Source organism: Tachypleus tridentatus, unplaced genomic scaffold (genome assembly GCF_004210375.1).
Source record: "Tachypleus tridentatus isolate NWPU-2018 unplaced genomic scaffold, ASM421037v1 Hic_cluster_2, whole genome shotgun sequence".
Taxonomy (NCBI): Eukaryota; Metazoa; Arthropoda; class Merostomata; order Xiphosura; family Limulidae; genus Tachypleus; species Tachypleus tridentatus.
Genome location: NW_027467782.1, coordinates 1,601,813 through 1,609,641, shown reverse-complemented (window position 1 = coordinate 1,609,641; position 7,829 = coordinate 1,601,813).

The window sequence follows — 7,829 nt, the reverse complement described above, 5'->3', positions numbered from 1 at the left end:
TTGGCTTTATTTAAGGTACGTAATGTGACAAGTTTCTTATACACTGTGTAACATTAAATTAATCACCTGACGTCACAGAAGCTCTCTTTTGGTCGTTACAACTTTTATTTTATGTTATTGTTTGTTTAAAGTGAAGAAAAATAAAATAAAAGATTGCATTTAGGGTATTAACAGAGAAAATCTTACTAAACCAGTTTTGATTACGTTTTAATCTTCTCTAGCAATTGGAAAAAGATAATTCAATCATCGATTATCAGGAAGTTATATCGATTTTAGAAAATTCCATTTCTCAATAAAAACCATGTAAACAGTCAAATCGAAAGAATTTTATATAAACTTTGTACGATGAATGAAGTTCATTTGATTTTATGATTGCGCTCAATAAGCATTAGGACACTTCCTTATCATTTTGAATTTTTAGAGAACTCGTGTTTAGACTTTTGATAGAAGTTACACTACTTCGTAATGAAAAACCGGAATCGTAAAAACGACACCCACTAAAGTTAAAAGTTATATCTTTCGGTTTATGTGAGACCTATAACAGAAGCTAATTTTTTAAATCATTATTGGTTCATTACCTGAAATTTACCAAAGTATGTTAAAGCTCTTGGACCGTTTTTCACAAATGTTAACATTTTTTTAAATTCAAATCGATATTTCTTTAATTTCAAAAAGTAGACTCAACAAATATTCCTCTCTTGATATATTCAACAAATATTCCTCTCTTGATATATTCAACAAATATGTTAATAAAGTGAAGAAACCTGACCTCAGGACTTCAAAAATACGCGTTTTTAACATTCTTATATTAAATAATACAAAACCAAGAAGTTTTGGAAGTACTATGAAAGTTTCTATCAAATGTACGAGCTCGTGCTGTTCCAAATAAGTCTAGTCCTAAGCAAGAAAGAGAATACATGCTTCTGTTTGTCGATTTGTTTCCTTATTTTATGAAAATATTCTCGATAAAAAAACCCCTTCCTTTGTATACTTGTCATCAGAACTACAAATCCTAAAAAGTAAGCATAATGTATTTCAAATAAATAGTGAAGTCGGTAGTGTATAGATTTCTGTAAAAAAACAACGTTTTTCTCATAATAGGTGGCATAGAATAGACGTTTGTAGAAAGTAGATATTACATACAGAGTAGTTGGTAGAGTATAGACAATACAGTGAGTAATAAGTAGTGAGGTGTAATTATGTCATACAATTATGGATATTTAGGGATGAAACAACATCAAAAGTGATATATAGTGGAGCGAGAACTATCCATAATTGTATGAATAACGTATTTAAATGAAGCTGTACTTGGATGGCATAAGTGTAGTTTCAGCATAGCATTAAATTTTAGTTAAGGATAATAGATATGGAAAAAATACTGAATACTTTTGATCTTAATATCATCTTTCTTTTATTAGCAACAATGAAGTTTTGTTTTTTTTCTTTCCTGGGTGACTAGATAAATGACTAGACAGTCATTTATGTAAATAATGAATTTTCAAGTTGAGTACCAGCTATAAGTTTTGGTCTCGAACAAGCTCGTCCATGAAGGTTACTGAGCTTAGTGCAGTTTGATCACAAGTTAGTCGAAACAGAATTTCTGGAAACAGATATCAGAAGCAGAGCCAGAACATGAAGTTTATTATACTGAGATATTTACTTATGAGGCTTAACTTCCAAAAAAGATACGTATTTCAAAATGATAAACAGTTGTTTTTTTTGGGGGGGTGAACAATTTTTAGGAAAGGTGTATCGTAACAGAGGAGTTCTTTTCAAATGAATGTACCCCCTCAAAATTTGGTTTCGATACCCGTAGTGGGCACAGTACAGATAGCCAGTTTTTCTTAACTAATAAACAAAATAATTCGGACGGTAGCTGTATTTTTACATAAATTCAGTTTGACCACTATTCCATTACTTTAAGCTGTTTTGCTGCTCTGACTTTATACCAAGAACATATTTTAAACAGATAAAGTGTTTTATCAAAACAAATCACTGAAATTCTCTCAAGATGAGTCCTCTGGTGCCCAGTTCATAAAAGTATCAAAGTTCAAGTATACCATTATAACGTTTAGAAGTTAAGTATCATTAGCTTATCGTACGGGAGCTAATGAAACGTTATAGACTTGTATAGATCGTCACGCTTACTTTGTTTTCTTAAGTTCAATTACATATGAAAACTTGCTGTAGAATGAATTGCACGTATCTAAATAATGTTTACAACCTTATATTTTAGACATCCAAATAAAATGTACGAAGTCTTTGATATGTTTATAAAAATAGAAGGATTTATACAAGAATTAATAAAAGTAACCAGTTTTACAGTGTTACAAAAACATTAAAACTGTTAGTAACTTATTTCACTTTGTTACAAACAAATGTCGTTTTCATTACATCTTTAGAGTAATGAATAGAAAGGTATAACAACTTTCACTCTTTTGAAGAATAAAAACGGAATGATATATGAAAAGTTTAGTAGCAGAAGGCTAATGTTTGTGTTACAAACATTAGAAACAAAAATATACTACAAACACTATCCAGAAACACGTTAGAAAGTAAAGACTCACACAGGCAGTGTTACGTAAAGATACATACGGTAGAAAATGAAACAAAACAACAGAGGTGTTAGAAAGAAAACTTACTACTTTCATATTATTTATATAACTGAATGAATACAAATAGCAGCATTTATACACTTCGCAGTTAAGACAGTCAAAGGACGTATAAATGGAAGGTACAGGCAGATATCAAAACGGATCCCAGATTTTGATAAACACGGACAAAATTACTCTGGAAGTTCAATATAGACTAAAAGATTATATATCTCAAAATAATAAAAACATCTAGTTCCATATTTCCTTTATATCAGTTGGTGTGGCGAATGATTATTGTTTTCACGTATTCAACGTAATAACTGTGGGTTCTTGGGTGTTTGTTTCTCTTGAATGTCTACGCAAAGCTACCCGCCTGCGCTAGACGTTTCTAATTTAGCAGCGTAAGACTAGAGAAAGGCAGCTAGTCATCACCACCCACCGTCAACTCTTGGGATACAATTTTAAGAATGAATAGTGGGATTGACCCTATGGCTAAATGGACGAGTATGTTTGGTGTGACAGATTCGAACCCACAACCCTCAGCGTGCGAGTCGAGCGCCATAACCACATGATTATTGTTTACGGTTAAATTTAATTCAATTATGAGTAATGATTCATCTTTCTTATGTTGCTCTCTGGTTCTTTTCGGATTATTTCAACATTGTTTTCAGTAATAAAATGTTTGGTTTCTTTGAGAAGTTCTTTAAGATGCTGTTTGGTTTATTTGAGATGTCCTTTAAAATGTTCCTAATAATTACTGTTTTCAGTAATAATGTGTTGGGTTTCTTTGAGATATTCCTTAATCTGGTGTTCATTTCTCTCCTAGCTTTTCTGGTTGTCCCAGTTGGTTTAACAGTAAGATTTGGTGGTTAGAACACTAGTGAAAAAAATCTCATAATTTTGTTCGGATCATTCAAGTCTGATTAAAGAAAAATATGTGTGTCATAAACGACTTGACAGATAAAGATATTCACATATGTGTCGTAAACAACTTGACAGATAAAGATATTCACATATGTGTCATAAACGACTTAACAGATAAAGATACTCACATGTATGTCATAAACGACTTGACAGATAAAGATATTCACATGTGTGTCGTAAACGACTTGACAGATAAAGGTATTCACATGTGTGTTGTAAACGACTTGACAGATAAAGATATTCACATGTGTGTCATAAACGACTTGACAGATAAAGATATTCACATATGTGTCATAAACGTCTTGACAGATAAAGGTATTCACATGTGTGTTGTAAACGACTTGACAGATAAAGATATTCACATATGTGTCATAAACGACTTGACAGATAAAGATATTCACATGTGTGTCATAAACGACTTGGCAGATAAAGATATTCACATGTGTGTCATAAACGACTTGACAGATAAAGATATTCACATATGTGTCGTAAACAACTTGACAGATAAAGATATTCACATATGTGTCATAAACGACTTAACAGATAAAGATACTCACATGTATGTCATAAACGACTTGACAGATAAAGATATTCACATGTGTGTCGTAAACGACTTGACAGATAAAGGTATTCACATGTGTGTTGTAAACGACTTGACAGATAAAGATATTCACATGTGTGTCGTAAACGACTTGACAGATAAAGATATTCACATGTGTGTCATAAACGTCTTGACAGATAAAGATATTCACATATGTGTCGTAAACGACTTGACAGATAAAGATATTCACATATGTGTCGTAAACGACTTGACAGATAAAGATATTCACATATGTGTCATAAACGACTTGGTAGATAAAGATATTCACATGTGTGTCATAAACGACTTGACAGATAAAGATATTCACATATGTGTCATAAACGACTTGACAGATAAAGATATTCACATGTGTGTCATAAACGACTTGGCAGATAAAGATATTCACATGTGTGTCATAAACGACTTGACAGATAAAGATATTCACATGTGTGTCATAAACGACTTGACAGATAAAGATATTCACATGTGTGTCATAAACGACTTGACAGATAAAGATATTCACATATGTGTCATAAACGACTTGACAGATAAAGATATTCACATATGTGTCATAAACGACTTGACAGATAAAGATATTCACATATGTGTCATAAACGACTTGACAGATAAAGATATAAACATATGTGTCATATTCCAAACACCACATTTTATTGAACAAACAAAATTAATATTTTAAAACTTACTACAACTACAGGGATATCTTGTATGAACAGATTAAAATTATTATTATAACTGCTTATCGACCGAACTCATATTTTAGCTCACCCAGAAAATCCTATTTATGGTGAAATCGTAATTAGTATATAAAATTAACTATAACACATGCCTTGAAATCTGTCACATGAAAACGGATTAAAGCACATAAATTCTGTCGGATTGACATCTCAGACTTAGCATAGCAAATTTTTACAAAATCACACCCTAGTTTAGAAAAATGACGAAGAACCATATTTCAATGCGTTTTTCAGAGTCATGTTGTACTGTAACAACACAAATGACACGAAGTTAGGTACGCACCAGTAGGATTGGAGCGCCAGAACATCACGTGAGCGCTCTAATCACTTAGTAACTACTGAGGCAGAATGTATGACAGACTTTCAAATAATCGGTCAATGAAATTGTTTTGACCTTCGTGTCTTGAACGCAATTGAGTTGTGGCATTAATTAAACAGTAAATAAGAAGTTTATTTAAGGGTAAAATTAACTGTGAAATATTGGTAGGTCATCTTACCGATTACACTTTCATGATTCTTCACTATGCATCCAAATGTCAATTCTTTCTTTGTTTATAGTAACCTGGTGAACTTAGAATTAAATACATTTTTTATTAATTCTCAGACTACATTAAATGTTTTAAAATGCAATATTTTAACAGTGAGCGTAAAAAGTTCATAACCTAAACAAATTTTGAATAATATCTCTCAAACTAGTATGTTAATAAAATCTAAAGAGTTTACACATTGTGTTCACGTTTAACACGTGGTTATCACTAAACAAAACAATATTCCTGAAACAAGATAGTTGAAAATAACCATAAGAGAAAACGAAATTGGATAATTAATAACAAAAATGCTTACATAATCATATGCTCAGTGAATATGACACAGCAATATATTACAGTTTGTTTAAGATTATTAAACGACGAGGTATAAAAAGGTTCATTTACAAGAGACACTCAGCTGATTAATAGATTGAGGTCATAACACAATGGAAGAGTTTAACAATTAATATCTCCTTTGATGATAATGATGGATTAACGGAAACAGAGTTTGTAAAAATCTGTTGAAGTGTTGGTTAATAATGATGGATTAAGCACAAGTAGCAACTCCTAATAAACCTCTGCCTTCTGCCATATTTGATGGCAACGACTAAAATGAAAACCTATAGTAATGTTTTGAATTTTTGAATTTCGCGCAAAACTACTCGAGGGCAATCTGCGCTAGCCGTCCCTAATTTAGTAGTGTAAGACAAGAGGGAAGGCAGCTAGTCATCACCACCCACCGCCAATTCTTGGGGTACTCTTTTACCAGGGAATAGTGGGATTGATCGTCACATTATAACGCCCCCACGGCTGGAAAGGTATTTTGGTGCGGCGGGGATTCGAACCCGCGACCCTCAGATTACGAGTCGCACGCCTTAACCCATATGGCCATGCCAGGCCAGTTTTGATAATAATAATAGAGAAGTTACTGACTTCCTTAATTCTTTCAGCGCAGAGCGATACATAAGACCTCAAGTTTTAGTGACCATCTTAACTTAATAATAAATACTCAGTAAGTTTTTGTATATGAATAACAAAAAACGAATTGTAATATCGAAAAGTATGGTAAAGAATTTTCAAACTTTGCGAGATGTCTTCAAGTTTGTAAGTTAGTTGTATTAAACCATATTTTTACTCCGTATTTTACGCGTTTTATGTGGTATCAGTGTTTATCTTCTATGAAACATCAGGGTTAGTTTATCTGTTGCATTATGAAACGTTTCTAATTTTATTTCGCATCATGTCATAACAGATGCGTAGCCTAACAAGTGTTTGGAAGTTTATTGTGTCTGGGTTACAAAGAGGTAAAAATAGCTTTGTGGCCTGTCAAACATGGCATGAGAAAAGTGTGATATATTTCGAAACACCTGGATCATTGGACTGGCACTTCCTTACGTACACTTGTCAGTCCAAGAGATAACAAACCGTCAGTGAACCTGACAAATGTGTTGCACTCACTTTACTGACTTTCCTCCAAAACAAAGTATTGCTCCCACAGACTACCTGAATATTTCCACAATACAAATCAACACACTTGCTAAATCGGGCCTTCACGTTTGAGACGCCAGATGATAACTTCACGTTAATGAAAGCTGATCGATAAGTGTTGAAACAATACTTTTGTACTGAATAGCAGCCTTAATGAACAAGCGTTACTATAAAACCACATTCAGCAAATGAACGAAGAGAACAGCACAGCAGGTCAAATTAATTCTTGTAAAGGAGGTATTTCATTTACTTGTACAAATTAACAGTACAAACTTTCACTTGTACTCATGTGCACCTCGTTATAAATTAACATGGCACCAGCTTTACTTAGTGTAAATATTTTACAACGTTGATTTTCATATGTTAATGACTTCAATAGCGTTTAATAACGCATGAAATATTTAATATCTATATATATTTCGTTCATAGCAAGTTTGCATTCGTGACCATTCGACAGTAAAATGTCGTGTACAAATAATGATATAAAAGATATTATTTCACGAATGTTGTTAAAGGTGTAGAACTACAACACGGAGCAGAAAACTATAACAATAGGAGTTTTCACACTAACGAAATCTGAAAGCAATGTTCTTACAGGAAAGTGAAAATTATGGATACGAAAGAGAACCATCTGATCCAAAACACTGCGCTGAAGCTGAGAATAGCTCCTGATTCCGTTAAAAATGTCAAACATATATTTTAATGTGATATGCGCTCATAAGCTTTGAATTACACTTCGCAATCAATCATTTATTTCATTGAAAAGATGGTCAAAGACATTGATATACAATAATCAGCTTCATTGGAGTTCCAGTGGACTTTCTGTCTTTGACATTGTAGACTTTGGTCTTGGAGGCCGACATCCACAGTGAAAAACCTATGAAAATTTTGTCAAATATGTGGTTTAAATTGATTCGCTATCTCCCAGAGAAGTTTGTTATGGTGGACATCGTGAAGCTCG